Below are 21310 nucleotides of genomic sequence, written 5' to 3' on the forward strand. Positions count from 1 at the left end.
AGAGGGACTTTTAGACTGGACCAAGGCTGGATTTGGAGAAATACACCTGTATAAAAAACTGTATAATATGGGATCTTTAACACTCACCTAAGGCAAAATGTGAAACTGGATATAAACTAAAGCCACATGCTCCACCAAGTTTTTAAGTCACCAATACTCCAAAAATATTTTTCTACTGAGACGACTACTCAGACTGCAGTTTGATATAAGCCGACCAAATCCACATCCCTTCTTCCTTATATTTGTCCAATTATTAGCATATAAATGGGCCTTGTTGAATATATGTGTGCTTTCTGTATTTCTCTCTTTTTAATATTCAATTCATCCTCTTTTATTCCTTTCTGCTCCTCTCCTTATTCCTCTTTTCTGGACGTTTTTTTTGGTCGTTTTTTTTTTTCCGACTATAACGACTCGTCTTGTCGTCTCTCCGAGCGCTCCGTGACCAACGCAAGAGCTTCGTAAAGACCCCAAGGAGTCACAGGATTTCATGGGGCTTTGTGTTTGACTGCGTGTGTGTTTCTGCATATGTGTGTGTGTGTGTGTGTGTGTGTGTGTGTGTGTGTGTGTGTGTGTGTGTGTGTGTGTGTGTGTGTGTGTGTGTGTGTGTGTGTGTGTGTGTGTGTGTGTGTGTGTGTGTGTGTGTTTGAGAGACTGAAAGACAGCACATGTGGCGTGCAAGGTCATGTAATCCTGTGGCCCCGAGATACTGTTATTGACACACACATAGCGCTGTATGACCTGCGCTGCCCTTGCACACGCATAATGTGAACATGCACGCACACACACACACACACACACACACACACACACACACACACACACGCACACACACACACACTCACACACACACACACACACACACACACACACACACACGCACACACACGCACACACACGCACACACACACACACAGATGTCCTAGTATAACCCGCAATGCCCTCCAGGCTTATCTGGCATAAAAAATGTAAAAATAATAAAATAAAACCACTTCATGGGTAAAGCCGCGCTCTGAATTTCGATTCCTTTATAAGACAGAAGGCATACGAAGGTCTGGCATCGCCTGATCAGTGAAAAAAGAAATATACTTTATGTCCTAATCCTCATTTTAAATAACGTTCCATTAATCCTCAATAAGACTACGTGTGCAACATTTTCACTTACTTAAGTATTTTTTGTCAGTTCAGTCTCACTTACAGCAAATAGACTGCTCGCACTTTACCAATAACTCACCAATAATCCTGATGGCAGGTCCTATAAACTAATCTAAGTTGAGGGGTTAAAGCAGGATTAAGATTGAGACTCTCATCTTGTGTCACTGCTTTTATAAAAACCTAACTACACTCTGAACACAGTTTAAAAACTGCATGTTTTACTCATACGTGGTCGTTTACTGCTTCTTAAACTCATTCTAATGATGTGCCACATTTCTTATTGCTACAAACATCTTTTTTGCATGTTAAAGGACACGTGTACTGGGTGGGATGTTGGATTTCACTCCCAAGTTTGGGATAGGAAGGCATGTTTGAGATTGGTGTTTTTAGTTGCTAAATATTCTCCTCAAATGACAAAAAGTTGTCAACTTTTTCCCCCTTCCTTGTTCCTGGTGTATCTTGATTCCCATCAATCGCAGATTTCCTCCCTTATTAGACGTAGTTAACATGTCGGCTGGACAATTGATCTGACTGAAGTAAAGAGGAATCCAAGAAAATCTGATAAAAGACACACGTGATGCATTGTTCTCTCAATGTTTAGGGTCTTTTATGAGTCTCTTTAAACTCTCACTGCTCTAAGCTCCTATTTTAGAATGAACGTGACAGTTCAGGTCATAATATGAGGGAAACAGCAACGAGGGTGAAGCGCTCTGGTTGGTCAATCCTTGTTTACAGACTATAGTTGATCATAGTAACGACCTTTAGTTTAAATACTAAAACGCTTTTGAAAGTGGTGATGGGTGATGAGTGCAACCAAAACCTAGTGTCTAAACTTAATCTAGAAAATGTAAATGACAGTTTAACACTGTCAAACTGCTTTTCACTGTTCATGTTTCTTTTCTATGTTCATCTCAAGAGGAAAACAGAAAGATTTTTTTTTAAATACCAGACTAGTATGAAAAGCAAAACACTAAGAACACAATGATACATATGCACAAGCATACAGATGTGCATTTCCAAGGTCGCATTTCAGACATTCAGCATGAATACAAGTCCGCTGCACTTTCTCTCTGCGCTCCACCGATCGTCTCCTCCTCCTCCTCCTCCTCCTCCTCCTCCTCTTCTGCATTCTTCTATTCTCCTCCCTCTATCTCTTGCCCCTGTCTTTCACACAAATCACACACACACACACACACACACACACACACACACACACACACACACACACACACACACACACACACGGTGTCTCTGGAGACATGTCTGTTGCTCTGACCTCTCTCTCCTGGGAGAGCTGGCTGTCTGCCCAGCTCTCTCCTTTTCTCTCTCTGCTTCACAGTTCTCTTTTTCTTTTTTTGCTCTGTCTTTCTTCTCCTCCTCCTGTTTCACTCTATCTATTGATCCATCTATTTTTCTAATCTCCTTTTGTCTCCCCCCCTCTCTCCATCCTCTCCTCTCTTGCATGTCTCCCTCTCCTCTCGCATCCCCTTATCTCTTCATCCTCTCTCAACACAGCTCCTCTCTTCTCCTCCTCTATGCTCCATTCACCCCCCCCCCCGTTAACCCTTTTGCCTCCCTCGCTTCACCTCCCTAGTTTTCCCTTGCCCTCCTTCATCAGTTCTTTCTTGGGGTGCTGGCATGGCTGCAGAGCTGCGCCTGGAGCTCCCTGCCTGCCGGGCTCCTGCTGCCTCTCGCTGGGCTCGCTGCCCACAGACTGCTGGGCAGGGTGAGGACGGTGTGTGTGTGTGTGTGTGTGTGTGTGTGTGTGTGTGTGTGTGTGTGTGTGTGTGTGTGTGTGTGTGTGTTGGGGGGGGGGCTCAGAAGAGCAGGAGGAGGAGGAGGAGGGGAGTTGTTGACAGAGGGAATAAAAAGTCCCTCATAGCTAAAGAAGAGATTTCTGATGAGTCACATTTTTGCCGGCTCAAGTGTGTCTGAGTCTGCTGCTGCAGCACCGCTCTGTCTTTGAGTAGCTGGAATGAGAGCGACCATCCATAATACATGTAAAGACAAAATAATATTGGTTTGGATTGTTCATTTGGACATCATTCCAGCGCATCATGATTCCTATCTCCCAGTGTTCAGTGTCCGGGACTCTGTTTAAACTGCAGCCTCAGTTTGCTGTCCTTCTCCCAACGATCATCCTCTGCACACTTTTAGTTATTTGAATTATTGTTGTCTTTCTTTTCTCTTGATCACTTTCATCAACAAGGCATTTTAACCCAGAGCAGTTCCCTTTTTCTCAGACTGTTCTTTTGTAAAATCCTGGAGATGTTTGTGTGTGAAAAATCTCAATAGATCTTGTCACTGTCCTGAAAAACTCCAGACGAGCGTTCAAATCTCCGTTACTTCCCCATTCTCATGCTCAGTCTTAACGTCAGCTGCTCATTTTAACCATGTCTGTATGACTAAATACATAGAGTCGCTGCTATATGAACGGCTGCGAGCTATTTCCCTTAATATAAAGTAAAGCAGGTGTACCTGATGAAGAGTCACATGTGTGATGCCCCCATTTTCCAAAATCTGAAAAAAAACAAAAACATGGTGGGACCTTTTGATCACTAACAGCTTAATGGATGATTGTTGTTGACCATGCCCACCGCTGCATGACTGCAATTTACTATCGTCTGATGAAGCAGGAAGCTCCACTTACCTCAAACTGCTTCCCTGAACAATGACTGTATTGTCCTCACACTGCGTCTGCAGTCACCAGATCTCAATTTGCACCATTATTGACATCATGTGGATGTGAAACACACCGTTCTCTCCAACGCACTATTGTGACAGAGCAGGTTGTGATAATAGTGGATAATCCCTCAGAACACTGGGGTGACATTAAAAGACTATAATTCAACGCAGCATGTAAACAAATGCTAAGTGGAGGAGTAGATTAAATACATTAAGAAGGAGCTCGTTCCTAAACTGGTGGAGCTAATCTTTTATTTAAAAAGTTTGGAAAGAAGGATTACAAAACAAGATAGAAGATATTGAATATGCTCTTGTATCTTGGTCCTTGTACTACGGGCTCGGCAGACATGTTTATTATTTGCGCCGCTCCAGCTGCACCCACATTGATGAGAACAAGGAATGGTTCTCTCCCTTCTCAAGACCACTGACAATCTATGGCAAAACACCGTGACCTCACTTCTGCTCACCTCGCCCATTCTGTTTCCTTAAAAGCTTTGCACGGGGGCAGATTCACCTTGCGTGTTTGCATTCTGTGTCTTTTGAAGCTTCAATAAATACTCCTGACAGAAAAACTCTGTTCCGACGAACTTTATTCCAAAGCAGCACCGAAAAAAATCCACGACACGACCAAAGAGACTCGCCAAACCTCGTCGAATGGCTTCAATGCTGCAGAAAATGTGCAGCAAGAGTTGCCTCAAAATGCAAAAAAAGTTACTGGTCCTTAGTATAAATCTAGCTGCATGGGGCCCGGCAACTAAAAAAAAAAAAAAAATGTCAAACCCTAAATTAATTAAATGGATAATTAGTTTTATTTTGAAATGATAGCCTTTTAATGAGATTGACATATTGTGATATTAAGCTGAACACAAGGGTCTTTTTTTTTTTTCTTTTACCGAAATAAACAGGAGAGAAAAAGACACAAGCCGTTTCAAGTTGAGCTTTTCCGGGGCTCGCGAACAAACAGTGCATGAACGGTGGAAAAAAGGATCAATTTCTAATCAAACAAAGTCACAAACCAGAAAAACAAGTCAGGGTGGTGCAGGTGGAAGATGAGCGTGTGGCAGATGACAAAATGAAGACAATGGAGAGCGAGGAGAAGGCAGAGTGCAGGTGGTTGGAATAAATAGGAGAGGAAATTAAACAGACAGATGTGTTTCCTGCTCTCCCCTGACATGTTCGACCCTGCTGTGTTTAACATGCAACCGAAGCATCTCATACATTTCCAAACACCACACCCGCAATGGCTTTGCTTTTATATTTAAGTCGTAGAGCATAAAAACTATTTGGTTCGAGGTCTGGAGGAGATCAGACTGTTTTAGGTCCAAACAGTTTAACTCAAATATAGATGCTGAAAGCAGGACTCCCCACTCCTTGGTACCTCCTTCTATGTCCGTATAGGCAGGTTGTTGTGTGAGGCCTTCTTCTTCACAGAAAAGATTGTCACTCGTGTCAAAACACCATTTCTTCTTCCTGAACAACGTTTGAATGAAGGACAGATATGTTCCTCCATGTCCAAGAGCACATGCAGCATTGTCAGAATGGCCGAGGGGTCTAAGGCGCCAGACTCAAGGAGAGACTCCTTCCTGATCAATGGGACTTCTGGTCTCCAAGTGGAGGCGTGGGTTCAAATCCCACTTCTGACAGTTGTTTTCTCCTGTGTAAATAGACACAGCTTTTGTTTGTGATAACCAACACCTTGCCCTCTGAGATGTAGGCCACGTTCATTCAGTCTCTTTCATTGTCAGTCTCTACGCCTTCTTCAATTGCATCTCGCCCAGTAGAACAGTCGACTCTTTGGATCTTTTACCACCATTTTGTTGGAGACAATCGCTGATAAATAACCCATAAACACATTGTACATCGTCAGAATGGCCGAGGGGTCTAAGGCGCCAGACTCAAGGAGAGATTCCTTCCTCGTTCAAGGGTCTTCTGGTCTCTGAATGGAGGCGTGGGTTCAAATCCCACTTCTGACAGTCCTCTTTTTTCCCTGTATATACTCAAACCTTTTTCTTCTGATAGCCAACACCGAACCCTCTAGGATGTGGGACACATGTTCTTCCGTTGTTCACACCATTTCTTCTTCTTGAACAACGGTTGAATGAAGGACAGATATGTTCCTCCATGTCCAAGAGCACATGCAGCATTGTCAGAATGGCCGAGGGGTCTAAGGCGCCAGACTCAAGGAGAGACTCCTTCCTGATCAATGGGACTTCTGGTCTCCAAGTGGAGGCGTGGGTTCAAATCCCACTTCTGACAGTTTTTTTCTCCTGTGTAAATAGACACACAGCTTTTGTTTGTGATAACCAACACCTTGCCCTCTGAGATGTAGGCCACGTTCATTCAGTCTCTTTCATTGTCAGTCTCTACGCCTTCTTCAATTGCATCTCGCCCAGTAGAACAGTCGACTCTTTGGATCTTTTACCACCATTTTGTTGGAGACAATCGCTGATAAATAACCCATAAACACATTGTACATCGTCAGAATGGCCGAGGGGTCTAAGGCGCCAGACTCAAGGAGAGACTCCTTCCTGATCAATGGGACTTCTGGTCTCCAAGTGGAGGCGTGGGTTCAAATCCCACTTCTGACAGTTGTTTTCTCCTGTGTAAATAGACACACAGCTTTTGTTTGTGATAACCAACACCTTGCCCTCTGAGATGTAGGCCACGTTCATTCAGTCTCTTTCATTGTCAGTCTCTACGCCTTCTTCAATTGCATCTCGCCCAGTAGAACAGTCGACTCTTTGGATCTTTTACCACCATTTTGTTGGAGACAATCGCTGATAAATAACCCATAAACACATTGTACATCGTCAGAATGGCCGAGGGGTCTAAGGCGCCAGACTCAAGGAGAGACTCCTTCCTGATCAATGGGACTTCTGGTCTCCAAGTGGAGGCGTGGGTTCAAATCCCACTTCTGACAGTTGTTTTCTCCTGTGTAAATAGACACACAGCTTTTGTTTGTGATAACCAACACCTTGCCCTCTGAGATGTAGGCCACGTTCATTCAGTCTCTTTCATTGTCAGTCTCTACGCCTTCTTCAATTGCATCTCGCCCAGTAGAACAGTCGACTCTTTGGATCTTTTACCACCATTTTGTTGGAGACAATCGCTGATAAATAACCCATAAACACATTGTACATCGTCAGAATGGCCGAGGGGTCTAAGGCGCCAGACTCAAGGAGAGACTCCTTCCTGATCAATGGGACTTCTGGTCTCCAAGTGGAGGCGTGGGTTCAAATCCCACTTCTGACAGTTGTTTTCTCCTGTGTAAATAGACACACAGCTTTTGTTTGTGATAACCAACACCTTGCCCTCTGAGATGTAGGCCACGTTCATTCAGTCTCTTTCATTGTCAGTCTCTACGCCTTCTTCAATTGCATCTCGCCCAGTAGAACAGTCGACTCTTTGGATCTTTTACCACCATTTTGTTGGAGACAATCGCTGATAAATAACCCATAAACACATTGTACATCGTCAGAATGGCCGAGGGGTCTAAGGCGCCACACTCAAGGAGAGACTCCTTCCTCGTTCAAGGGTCTTCTGGTCTCCGAATGGAGGCGTGGGTTCAAATCGCACTTCTGACAGTCCTCTTTTTTCCCTGTATATACTCAAACCTTTTTCTTCTGATAGCCAACACCGAACCCTCTAGGATGTGGGACACATGTTCTTCTGTTGTTTACACACCATTTCTTCTTCTTGAACAATGGTTGAATGAAGGACAGATATGTTCCTCCATGTCCAAGAGCACATACGGCATTGTCAGATTGGCCGAGGGGTCTAAGGCGCCAGTCTCAAGGAGAAGCTCCTTCCTGATTAATGGGACTTCTGGTCTCCAAGTGGAGGCATGGGTTCAAATCCCACTTCTGACAGTTGTTTTCTCCTGTGTAAATAGACACACAGCTTTTGTTTGTGATAACCAACACCTTGCCCTCTGAGATGTAGGCCACGTTCATTCAGTCTCTTTCATTGTCAGTCTCTACGCCTTCTTCAATTGCATCTCGCCCAGTAGAACAGTCGACTCTTTGGATCTTTTACCACCATTTTGTTGGAGACAATCGCTGATAAATAATCCATAAACACTTTGTACATCGTCAGAATGGCCGAGGGGTCTAAGGCGCCAGACTCAAGGAGAGACTCCTTCCTCGTTCAAGGGTCTTCTGGTCTCCAAATGGAGGCGTGGGTTCAAATCCCACTTCTGACAGTCCTCTTTTTTCTCTGTATATACTCAAACCTTTTTCTTCTGATAGCCAACACCGAACCCTCTAGGATATGGGACACATGTTCTTCCGTTGTTTCCACACCATTTCTTCTTCTTGAACAACGGTTGAATGAAGGACAGATATGTTCCTCCATGTCCAAGAGCACATGCAGCATTGTCAGAATGGCCGAGGGGTCTAAGGCGCCAGACTCAAGGAGAAGCTCCTTCCTGATCAATGGGACTTCTGGTCTCCAAGTGGAGGCGTGGGTTAAAATCCCACTTCTGACAGTTTTTTTCTCCTGTGTAAATAGACACACAGCTTTTGTTTGTGATAACCAACACCTTGCCCTCTGAGATGTAGGCCACGTTCATTCAGTCTCTTTCATTGTCAGTCTCTACGCCTTCTTCAATTGCATCTCGCCCAGTAGAACAGTCGACTCTTTGGATCTTTTACCACCATTTTGTTGGAGACAATCTGTGACGGAGCAACGCTGTCAGTAACAGGGCAGCGGCACACTGTCACACACGCACACTCATGCACACGCTCATGCACACCCTGCGGCGCGCAGGCAACTCCCAAACATACACATCACACATTTCCTGGGATGGTCTCCCATGCCTGATCGCCAACTGCTCCAGCATCTTCTTGCTGCCCCCGTTTCTGAGATCGGAGTCCTGCACACTGTCTTGGCTGACGCACCATTTTCTTTCGACTTGCCATATCCCACTCCTGACACCAACTGTCAGAGATAATCACTGATAAATAACACATGCAAAACATGATGTTGTGCGATGCCTTCTTGAATGAGAAGATAATGTCGGAGCAATGTACAAGAATCTTCATCTATGTGCAAAATGCATGCATCATTGTCAGGATGGCCGAGGGGTCTAAGGCGCCAGACTCAAGGTGATCTTCCTTCCTCGTTCAGGGGACTTCTGGTCTCTAATTGGAGGCGTGGGTTCAAATCCCACTCCTGACAGTGATGTGTTTCCCTGTAAGTACAAAATCTTTTTGCTTCTGATAGCACAACACCTAGCCCTCTGAGATGTCGGACACATGTTCTTTCGTTGCTTCTGGCCTAATAGAAGAGCTTTTGTCAGGTTCACACATGATTCCTTCTTCTTTACAGACAATGTTTGAATGAAGGTAAGATATGTTCCTCTGTGTCCAAGAGCACTTGCAACATTGTCAGAATGGCCGAGGGGTCTAAGGCGCCAGACTCAAGGAGAGACTCCTTCCTTGTTCAAGGGTCTTCTGGTCTCCAAGTGGAGGCGTGGGTTCAAATCCCACTTCTGACAGTTGATTTCTTTGGATCTTTTACCACCATTTTGTTGGAGACAATCGCTGATAAATAACCCATAAACACATTGTGCATCGTCAGAATGGCCGAGGGGTCTAAGGCGCCAGACTCAAGGAGAGACTCCTTCCTCGTTCAAGGGTCTTCTGGTCTCCAAATGGAGGCGTGGGTTCAAATCCCACTTCTGACAGTCCTCTTTTTTCTCTGTATATACTTAAACCTTTTTCTTCTGATAGCCAACACCGAACCCTCTCGGATGTGGGACACTTTCATTATTTACACACCATTTATTCTTCCTGAACAATGTTTGAATGAAGGACAGATATGTTCCTCCATGTCCAAGAGCACTTGCAGCATTGTCAGAATGGCCGAGGGGTCTAAGGCTCCAGACTCAAGGAAAAACTCCTTCCTGATGGGGAATCTCAATGGGACTTCTGGTCTCCAGATGGAGGCGTCGGTTCAAATCCCACTTCTGACAACACCTTTTTGCAAGTAAACATGAACTTTATAGACAAATGTGACATTCAATGCTGAATAATGTACACAAAGCATCTGTAATACGGCCACAAATACAACTATAATACGCTGATGCATTTTTAGTTCTTTAGTGATGATCAGATTCCTCCTGTTATACATGTTTTTGTCGATGTTCAATACCTTCTTCTTGACAGGCGTGTCAGTGTCCAAGACCACTTGTAACATTGTCAGAATGGCCGAGTGGTCTAAGGCGCCAGACTCAAGGAGAAGCTCCTTCCTCATTAATGGGACTTCTGGTCTCCAAATGGAGGTGTGGGTTCAAATCCCACTTCTGACAGCAATCCACATTCTTTCAGTTGTCTGTACACCATTCTACAGCAACTTTAAATGGCATCGATAGATGTTTCTGACACCAAGCAAACACACCTAGAAGATATAGGACTCATGTTCTTCAGTTGCCACTTGCTACAAGTTGGAATCAAACAAATGTTTACAGCAGTATTTCCTGCTCCCAAGTACTCTCTGCTATACATACATTTTTATTAGTTATCTTCTTCATTTGCTTCTCACCTTGTAAAACACTCTTTGGCTTGAGAGCCACGAAGAATCCCTTTCTGTCAAATAAAGTACAAGCTAAATATGATGCATAATTTTCCTTTGATTCTTTGGTCATAATCAGTCAACCACAGTACAAGTGTGAATGTATGAACAGAATGAACACGTTTCCAATAAGAGAACAACAAAACTAAAGGGCACAAAACTCATCTTTTGGCAGTTATTTTGACTTTGAAGAAAATCTGGGGGGAAAAAAAAATGTAATTAATCTAATGTTCCGAGAAGGCGTTGCTTTTGTGTGTGTGTGTGTGTGTGTGTGTGTGTGTGTGTGTGTGTGTGTGTGTGTGTGTGTGTGTGTGTCTGCAGTGACACAGATACTAATAGCAGGCAAACAACACACACAGCGAGACTGAATGACAGAGCGAGCATGAGCACACCTGGAAGCAGCTGCATGCAGAGAGTAACAATTCCCCTGCTGGTCACTAATGGTACAGCCCTGCTGGAGTGGAGGCAAATGGCCTGGACCCAACCAAGCATGATGGGGGGGGGGGAGAGGAGGAGGAGGAGGGGGTTGATGGTCAGAGAAAATGAAGGAGGGAGGGGGGAGAGAAACTGCTGGAAGAAGCATAGCTGTGCCTCGTGAATTTAATTTGTTGAAAGTAACCAAAACAAAGAGGAAACATTGGAGTAGAGATGTGCGCTGGGAAGAGGATTCACACTGGAGTTTAAAATGTCGCTTTGATCTGCTACCTCTGGATTGATCTGCTCACCCTCTCCTGACATACCTCTCTCTCTCTCTCTCTCTCTCTCTCTCTCTCTCTCTCTCTCTCCCTCTCTCTCTCTCTGGTCCCTGTAATGCAGCGCCCTCTGTCTGACTTCAATATTACTACAGGCCCACGCTTCAATTCTTCTTTTGGCCACAAATAAAACACAGATAGTAAAATAAATAAATAAATATACCTTTTCACATGAACGCTTAATTGTCATACTTCAAATAATAATGTAAATCACACGTTGGTTAAAGTTCTGCAGTGTCTTTAAACAAGACACTACCATTTTAATGCATGTGGGGTGGGGGGGGGGGGGGGTGTTAATGACATTATGACATTAGAACATTATGCTGATGGGCACCTGGTCTATGGAGTGAGGAGGGAATGTGCCGTCAGGTATATTTCTGCAGACTCAAGACCAAAAGAGATCAGAGATTAGAGCCGGCAACCAACTTCTGGAGACAATATTCACATCCTTGTCCTCTCATGTCTCCTCCAGAACCCTCTGTTTCAGAGAAGTGATGCTCCGCGGGATGCTGAAGAGAGGGAAGCTTGAGATTTGACACCACAATCTGAAAATATATTGTGAAATCTGAAAAAAACAACTGATATTGATAAAGTGGGGAAATCGATGGAATGGCTCCTCAGAGAGCCGCAGAGTCTATCTGAACACTGGGTGGTTTGAATTTTTTGCAAATTTTCTTTAACAATTTGCAATGCGGGTGCTTCAGGCTCCTTTCGGTGATTTTTATTCTTTCCAGCGTCACCCTGCCAGCCGGATCCGACCACTTTGGGCCTGCGGGACATACGTTTTGCCACACCTGCTATAAATTACCTCCTTGTCTCGGTCAGTCAGGGGCAAACAGAAGCAGCGCGCCCTTCATTTAAATGCATGTTTTCACAGGGTGTCACTGTCACATGTGTTTCAGGGCTTCATGTACACACAATGTCCTTGCCCCAATGCCACGCAGACGGATCCCCGTTCATCTACTGAAGGCAATGGGAAAACAAACAAACAAACAAACAAAACCAGTGTTCTGATCTCGATTCAGGCGGCGTGCCACACTTGACAGACGACGCAGCAGCGACAGACGCTGATGTGAAATATATGCTGCTGCATGTGTTAAAATATGCAGGATGAAATTCAGTAGCTATGGCGCTCCTCTGCTAAGTGTTTTAACCCCTTTGTGCCCAAAGATTGGCAGAGTGTGAAAAGGGTTTTGTTTTGTTTTTTTCCTTCCGAGAGCAACACAGCTGAGAGTTCGATCCGCAGGAAGACAGAAGCTGATAGACTGTTGGATTATCCTCATTAGAACAGAGTGCTGCTTCTTAGAAATGTATTATTGTAATCTAAAATAGTGACTTTCTAAGAGATTGCTTTATCTTTAGAATTACTCGGAAGCTCATATCCTTTGCCTTTCCCCCAAAGTAGTCCAGTATATTGTAATTCTTCATACATCAAGGAAACTGATTAAATAGGAGCAGTGTTCTCATTCTGGGATTATGCAACGATGCTGTTGCACAATTTATTTAATTAACTGCTCTTCATGCCCACTGGCGTTGTTCAGTGTAGCAGTCCAGAGTCGTAAAACCACCAGGAAGAAAGCTGGACGGAGTAGAAAACGGCCTCTTCGTTATCCAAAAAGCTCATTTGGCAAAGAGTCGCTGTCCTGTTTTAACGCAATGCAGTGTTCTGCTCCTCTCCGTCCCAACGTACAGCCCAGCTACCATCACAGCATTTCCTCATAAATCACTGCAGCCAATCACTGATGGATGTGCTTTGAAAAACGAACCAAAAAAAAGTGTGTGTAAGAAGAGAGGAGGGGAGAGGAGAGGAGAAATCAATGCTGTCTGGTACCTCTGTGATTTTTATTTCTTTCTTTTGGACAACTGACTGATGCTTTGTTGATCCCTCTACTGTGCGCACACACACACACACACACACACACATACACATACACATACACACACGCAGACGATGATCAGAGAAGACAAACTGGAAAAAGAAAATAGAGAGGAAAGAGGGAAAATTAGTGAGAAGAGATGGTGAAGAGCAGGAGGGGGGGGGGTTGGACTACAGAAAAGAAAATATGAGTGTGAGAGCCAGAGTGTGGCTGCTTTGCCATCAGAAACAAGGAAATAAATTTGAATTTGATCCCCTCTGTGTATGTGCGTGTGTGTGTGTGTGTGTGTGTGTGTGTGTGTGTGTGTGTGTGTGTGTGTGTGTGTACGCTGACAGATTTGGTGTTGCCTCAATTCAGAGAAAAACACACTCAGTAATTATCTCGTAACAGCACCTGGGCACCGGGAATCTCAATATATTAAAGCCAGCTTCTCCAGAAGGAGAATTTTGGCAGATTAAAAAAAAAAAAAAAAGAAAAAAAGAAAAAACCTAAACCATCAGTGCAAAATGAGGGAGACGTCTTTATAGTTGCAAAAAATTATTTGCTTGAAACTTAAACCTTTGCAAATCACGAGCAGATGTTATCTTCTGCAGCGCGGCTCACTAAACCGTGGGATTGAGGTGCAGTTAGAGGTTAATTCCAGGGTTTTCGCCATCTCTCAATATGACTTCTTTTATCCTACGCAGTGCATTACACACTGAATTCACAGTGATAAAAACCATGAAGGTGAAAGGAGGCACTAATATAATAAAACTCAATATTCCTCTTTCCTCCTCCTGGGTTTCTTTGATCTATTGTAGTAGCAGGTGTTGGCCAGTAGGAGGCAGCGTTTCCTCTCTTCTGACTGACTGAACGTCCATCATCTCCAACTTTTTTCTTCGCTCTCGTTCGGCCTCTTCAGGGTGTGTGTGTGTGTGTGTGTGTGTGTGTGTGTGTGTGTGTGTGTGTGTGTGTGTGTGTGTTTCTGCCACACAAAACAGCTGCAGACCCCACAACCCCCATCAGGGTAAGAGATGAGCAGATATGTGACACCTTTCATTAACACCAGATGTGGATCGTTGGAGGTGTGTTCACAGGTCCCGGTTCAGTTTGATGAGATCAGACCTCTGGGCAGGTCTTGTGTGGAAGTGTGAACACACTCACACACACACACACACACACACACACGCGTGCAGTAATAGACGCCCTTTAGTATCAGGTGACGACGTACTTCTGAAGTGAAACTTGTGTGATTTTGTTGAATCATGAAAAACAGGGGCGATGATGCGTGTCACTGTGTTTTCCTGTTGCATACTAGATGACTGTTTCTACTGCAGGTTTGACTGAAGTGGAGCACGAGCGGATGAAACGTTAAAAACCCCCGAGGTAAACCTTTCCCTGATCAAAGTCTTTGGCCTTCACCCCAGCCAGGTGAACCACACGCCACACGCCGGCACAGAAACCTTGTTATACCTGAAGCCGGCTGGACGGCCAGCGAGTCTCTGCTTCCTCCAACCCACCGCTGCTTGATCTAAAAATAAGACCCAAGGTGTTTACACCAAACCACACAGGATGTGTCAGGTATCCCTTGGGGAGGACTAAACACAGCTCAGATGCAGGAAGCCCGGCTAGCTCAGTCGGTAGAGCATGAGACTCTTAATCTCAGGGTCGTGGGTTCGAGCCCCACGTTGGGCGGCAGTTATTTTTAGAAGGAGAGAAAACTGTGCCAGTGGCAAAATGCATGAGTTCACTTTACTCAAACTGAGATGTACAAATCAATACGGACTTATAGAGTCATATGGATTCAAACACTTGCCAGTCACTAATTCAGTATGTCTTTTGGCGGTTTTTGTCAGTTTTGGTATCTGACAGCATAATTCCCGTTTTAATTCTTCAAATTCTTCAATTTAATCCCGACAGCTGATAAAAAAGGCAAAGGTTTACAATGTGCTGTGCAGATAACAAGTAAAGGAAGGCTGTCGTGCATCTGAAGAAGAAGAATCGTACCTTATGCAAACTCCACACAGAAAGGCCTCGGGCTGGATTAGAACCCAAAACCTTCTCCATGTGAGGTAAGAGTGTTGAAACAACCAAGCTCCGCTAGTTCGGCGCCCAATAAGGAGAACATGGTGGCAGGAATCGCATCACGATTTCATACGATCATCTGCTTCCACCTCCGCCGCCGAAACGTTTAGATTTATCCACGACAATGAGGCGGTTGTAAACAAGCCTGCGCCACAATCAGGACTGAGGGCTTGTTTTTGGCCCTGGCTGTAACTCCTGCCCATAAATAAAACCTTCGGAGGTCAGTCTCCATCTATCTCCAGCTGAAATCTGTTTACATTCAAAGGCAGAGAGGCGGCGAGCTTTACCTTTAGTAGTCATCTAATATTCTGTAATGCACCTTCCTGATGTGAAATCCAGTGACCCAGAACAGAGGTTCAGAAGAAAAAAAAACACGAGTGAACGGAAACTAAAAAAAGGAAGGAGGAAAAAAAAAAAAGCGTGACGAGTGATGGAAATGGAGAAAGTCAATGGATCGAGGATTCCGAGAGGACGAGGAGGAAGAAGAGGAGAATGAGGAAGGCGGGAGGCGGCCACTTCGGTGATGATCGTCGTGTTTATGTGGTGATTTACTGGAACTGGACGCGTTCGTGTCGTCGAACAGTCACGTCCCCACAAGCCCCGCCGCCCCGTGTGGGGTCGCATTCACAGTCAAGCCGGGGTCATGTTTGACTGATTTATACATTTCTAAATTGAGAAAATATCCACCTTCAGCTATAAAGCACATTGATGTTAACAGTTTGCTTTGTATGGTTTGTATATTCAAAGGCTGAATTATATTGATACGCTGTTATGGAAACATGCTTAGACATTGAATGAAACCTAAAAAGAAAAGTATTTACTGAGAACTTTTTTCTTTTTAATAGTCTTTCCTTCTAGTGAGAAGAGCTCGGGTTCCATTCTGGAGTTTGCAAGTTCCTCCCTCGGTCCTAAAATTTGCTTTTAAGTTTGATTTCTTGAAACAATTTTACTCTTATTCCATCAATGTTGGCAAAATGTGTGTTTCTAACTATTTATAATATAAATCACATTAAAAAAAAAAAAAAAAAAAAAGGCTTGTGCCTGTATCGTACTCAACATCAGAACTTCTGCAGTACGATCCTCCAAACATCCCAGACCAGATTCAACCAATAATACTGAAGAACTGCCAGATATTCAAAGTTTGAGTCATTTTTCCGGGCAGTCCAGTAGTAAATATGGTTAACCAAAACAACTGAACACTGCAACCCGAGTCCTCCGGACGGGAAGTTTCAACCACTTTTGAGTTTATACACAAAACTTAACCTGCTCCTTTTCCACCAAGTTTATATTTTCACTTGTCAGGATTATAAACCCATAATCCCAGATAAATCCAAGCAAAACCAGTGGACTGAATGCAAATGAGGCGGCGGTCGGCGGAGGCATCAGTTCCTCTTCCTTTGGCACGCCGGTACCCGATAATTGCAGCCGCTCTGGCCTCACACTGTGTGCCTTGTGGCCGTTTGGTCTGTGACTGTCCCCTTGTGCCGGCCGCCGGATTTATAAAACGGTTTCAGGCGCTGTAAAGTGTCCAATAAACCTCTTTTACTATTAGTGCAGGACACTGCCTTCATACAGCTGCTGACCACTGCCACCACTGACCACACACACACACACACACACATACACACACAGAACTGCTGGAGTCAGGACCTTCGCCAAAGTCTAACTCCATGTCACTCCACCCTGCTGCCCCGGTGACATCATCACATAGCCCCGAACCACCGGCACAAAAAGGCCAAAACACACACACACACACACACACACACACACACACACACACACACACACACACACACACACACACACACACACACACACACACACACACACACACACACACACACACACACACACGACAGCCCACAGGGTCACATTTTGAGCGCAGACGGACATGCAAGAAATGCATCTGCACACACAGCTCCCGACCATAATGACTACTGCGCGGCCGCAACGCATTGTCAACACACACTCACACACACTCTAATGGAGCCACTTTAAGTGCAGGCCGCCGCCGCCGCCGCCTCAGAGTCAAGTCATCATCTTGTATTATAGTCTGATTTCAAGTAGCCGAAACAGCTCCGTGGCTATTACAAATGAATTACAATATTAAACGGTCTGGGTTTTCTTTTATATCACCATTACGACTTTGAGTTGTACTCAGCTTTTCTTTGCCCGCAATTTGTGTTCATTATTTTCTGCTTGAATCCTGAAAGCGAAGTCAAAACTGCCCGGAGATGTTAAATCAAAGCACAATCTATAATTTCCAAGTTTACATTTTCCTTTTTCCTGTTAAAACACCACAATTACTATCATCATCATTATCATCACCATGATCATCAAAGGATTGCGCGCGCACACACACGCGCGTGCGCACGCACACACACACCAAGTGCACTGGGAGGAATTCCCAGGATTGAAGTGGGCCAATCACGGAGCGGCATTTAAAATACAGGCTCTTCAGCTGGAGAGCCGAAGAGGCCATCCTCTTCACATGGACCACCATCTGTGTGTGTGAGTCCGACTCAGTCATTAGTGCTCCCGGTGGGCTCAAATACACACATGTTACACATCCACAAAACACTTTCAGTGTTAAAGAGGACCCCCCCCCCCCCCTTCTCCCACACTTAAACCTTCAAAAACAGCACACACACACTTACACACACACACACAGATATTTACTGGATGATGCATCTAATCCACCTTCAATTCAGGGTTTTCTGCCTGATAATTACAAACAAACCTGACATTACGTCCCTCTTTGATTAAATAAAAACATATTTCCTTATTTTCAGTCTGAACACGACACACACACACACACACACACGTTACAATACACACTTGAACGACCTTGAGGACCCATTTGTGCTCGCAGACAACTCATCTTCTCAAATGTCTACTGTGGAGACTCGTACACAGACTCACTTACTCCCAGTCCCTAATTACCGAGTCCCGAGGGGACGAGACGCTCACCTAAAGAAAAGGTTTCTTTCCACCAGTTGCGAGGGCAGACGAGTCGACTGGGGGGGGGGGAACAAAGAGGGGAGACCGAACAATGAGAAGATGTTCAGAATACAGATTTCACAGGACGAGATGTTTATTAATCGCCGGTCACTTTCACAGTTTGGTTCCACTTGCTGAAAAAGGCTGTTTGTCAATTTTTGGCTTGAAGGCGAGAAACTAAGAGGGAAAAATAAGTTTGTGAATGAAACCCGGAGAGGGGGGAGAATGAACAGATAAGGACTTGGTGGACGGGAGGGAGGAGGAAGAGAGATTATCTCTCTCTAATGGCTAACTTGTTGACAGTAACACTTTCCACCACCCCTATCTGCACATCTAATGTTACTATCTGCTCTGACACACACACACACACTTCCTCCTCTCACTGTGTTTATCAGCCCTGCAATCAAGTTCTGTCCACATGTTGGTTTCAGACGTTAAAACCACGAAGAACACCGATTAACGCGGAGACGTCGCTGCCCGAGACGACCCGGACTCACACGCTGAAATCCAATCTAATACTCTTCTTTTGCGTGTGGTGACGGACGGAAAGAGAACACACTTTCTTCGGTTTTGCGTCTCCCGTTTGCAAACACGAAACCCGATTCCCCGTACTCCTCTGGCTTATTCAGTGACACCACTCGACCCAATTGAACGTCACGGGGCTTTACAGTGACACATCTATAAGGTCTCTAAAATGTAAAAAAAATAAAAAAAATAAATATGTGGAACAGATTGATGGTGGACCCGCCCAAGTCCTGTGAGGCCGTTAACAGGGAGCTTTTGCCCAGAGCAACTTTTCTTCTGCTTAAATGGTCTGTGGGATGTGAGAGTTTTTGGTGACTGTTGGTGAGTTGCTCCGAGGTCAAAGGTTACCATAAAAACTTAAGCACACAGGTCGGCGGACGCCTCACTGGCAAGAAAAACAGACATAAACACAAAGTACCCATCCACAAACACACACACACGTTTGTCACTTAGCGTTTGCTTCAAACTTTAAGAGTTGTTTAAGACTCTTGATTGAGCTTTAATATTATTCATTAAGCTCATTTTGTCACAATTATAGTTAATCCTCAGATACGACCAGACATAAACACTATATAAACACTGAATACAGGCTGACGCTTTAACTTCACAAGCCACCAAATAGATAGACCGACCAGGTTAATGAACAATCATCATTTAGAGCTTTTTCACACGAACCTGAGCGTCTTTCCTCCTCTGTTATATTGACACATGCTGTGTTTTGGGTTTTTTTTTGGTACTTGACAATAAATCAAGTCAGTTTGGCTCAGATGCCAATGCACCCTGTGGCCCAGATGAAGGCAGAGCAATTTCTCCATGCTGAGAGAAACATTTGTGCAACATTTCGACCAAAAATAGTCCTGGTCTCCACCGCAAAGCGAGAGGGCTGCCTTCATTTGGGCCGATGGGGTTGGCGGACATACACACACTCTCTCTCTCTCTCTCTCTGGGTTTCACCACTGTCATACTTGAGCCAAAGTCATGAAATAGACCCATTCTGTCAGTAGACCGTGGCGACGGAAACATTGCGGGGACAGAACGTCGACAAGTTCAAGTGGAACAAAGTCCAAAGACCTTATGACAAAGAGCTCGAGACGCGCGCGTCCTGTACTGTGCGTAAAAACAAAAAAAAAAAGCTTCTTTTCAACCCTCAAGTTCAAGTCTATTATTAGACCACAAGGACAACGAAGATAGAAAGTCACTAAAACGCGATAATGAACTATAATGATATTGTAATGAATAGTATTAAAACGACACACATTGCGCATAATGTATTTGTAACTTTGGCGTGGTTTTTTTTGTTTTGTTTAATCACTCTAACTTATCCAATGAAGGGAGGTCGTACCTGGTCTGCTGGATAAAGTCTCCAAAAGTTTAGAAAACGTCCTCCTCCTTCACCATCCGACGCGCTCCAGACCGAGAAGTGTGACTTTGGCGTCCGGCTGGGAAGCTGCAGACACCGACTCACGCACACAGACTGTTCCAAGTGTCACTTTTTCTTTTCTTTTCTTCTTTTTCTTGGACGTCCTTTCACTCCTCGATGTCTCTCACACACGCACGCGCGCAAAAAGTCCGCGTCTCACTCTCAAAAAGCTGCGGCTTTATGGGGGGGGGGGGGCATGCGGGACGTGAGACGCAGCCTCCGGCGATCAGCGGACCTGTCAGTTTCCTCTAAAAAAAAACAACAACAAAAAAACAAAAACAAAAAAAGTTCCAACTTGTCACGGAGAAATACTGAGTAGAAGAAGGGGGGAAAAAATCAAAAGAAGTGAAGAAAGTCGCTGCGCACGCTCCTCGCTGCGTTCACGCGCCGTGTTCTCGGCAACAGGTGTCAGAAATAAAGCTGATTTCTTCGTGGACATCACAACTTTCCAGACGCTCTCCAAGTAATTACGCACGCGGGGAGGAGGGAGGAAGAGGAGGGAGGGAGCAACACACTTTTTACGCGTTCAGAGCGAAAAGTTTGACACACATACACAGAGGAGGAGGAGGAGGAGGAGGAAGAGTGGGGCGAAAGAAAGAAGTAGGGAAAACTGTCTAATCCGCTGCAATAATGTCCAAGCAGATGGAAACACCGAGGGAGTAACACTCTGGTCAGGACCGGGATTCGAACCCACGCCTCTCCAATAAGAACAGAAGCGACGAAGATAACGGAGAAATTACCGTTTCAATCCTTAATATTTTTGAACTCATCAGCCATCCGACAGCCTTGTAGTTAAAATCATTATCTTCAAATATAAGGAAGATTGATGTCACTCCTCTAATCACAAGTTTAAATGAGTCGCAACTTGATCTCCATCTGTCATAGTAAGTGTAGGTTTGTTTCAAATAAAGCTGCAGAAAGATTAAATCGATAGCCAGGACTGAGATTTGAACCCAAATATTTAGAAATTCCTCCAAGTAGTGCTTCTCGAGTCTGGTTCCTCTCAGAAACCCCGATGTCTGGAAAAACCAAAGTGAACTGAAACAGAGGAGGAGATAAAGTTTCTGTATTGAGACGCTCCACATATTCTGATGCTGTCAAGTACAGATACACTACAGTACTCTGTTTCAACCAAAAAGGAACTGTCAGGAGTGGGATTTGAACCCACGCCTCCATTTGGAGACCAGAAGTCCCATTAGGAAGGAAGGAGATGTTCCTTGAGTCTGGCGCCTTAGACCCCTCGGCCATCCTGACACTGAAGG

The 21310-nt window shown here is 44.6% G+C and overlaps 1 protein-coding gene across 4 annotated transcripts in view; it reads right to left on the reverse strand.

Moving 5' to 3' along the window:
- The window catches only part of wnt5b (wingless-type MMTV integration site family, member 5b), an 83827-nt gene extending 63395 nt beyond the window's left edge, over positions 1-20432 (reverse strand). For 2 of the 4 annotated variants that reach the window (XM_080517938.1, XM_080517935.1), the window contains exon 1: positions 19971-20432. The gene's annotated coding sequence lies outside the window, so the exon portion shown is untranslated. Of the gene's footprint in view, positions 1-3630; positions 3673-18073; positions 18113-19970 lie in introns of those variants that run through there. The other 2 variants (XM_080517936.1, XM_080517937.1) reach the window with 2 other exon arrangements.
- Positions 20433-21310: the final 878 nt, after the last annotated feature.

This window comes from Blennius ocellaris, assembly GCF_963422515.1.
Source record: "Blennius ocellaris genome assembly, chromosome: 22".
Lineage (NCBI taxonomy): Eukaryota > Metazoa > Chordata > Actinopteri > Blenniiformes > Blenniidae > Blennius > Blennius ocellaris.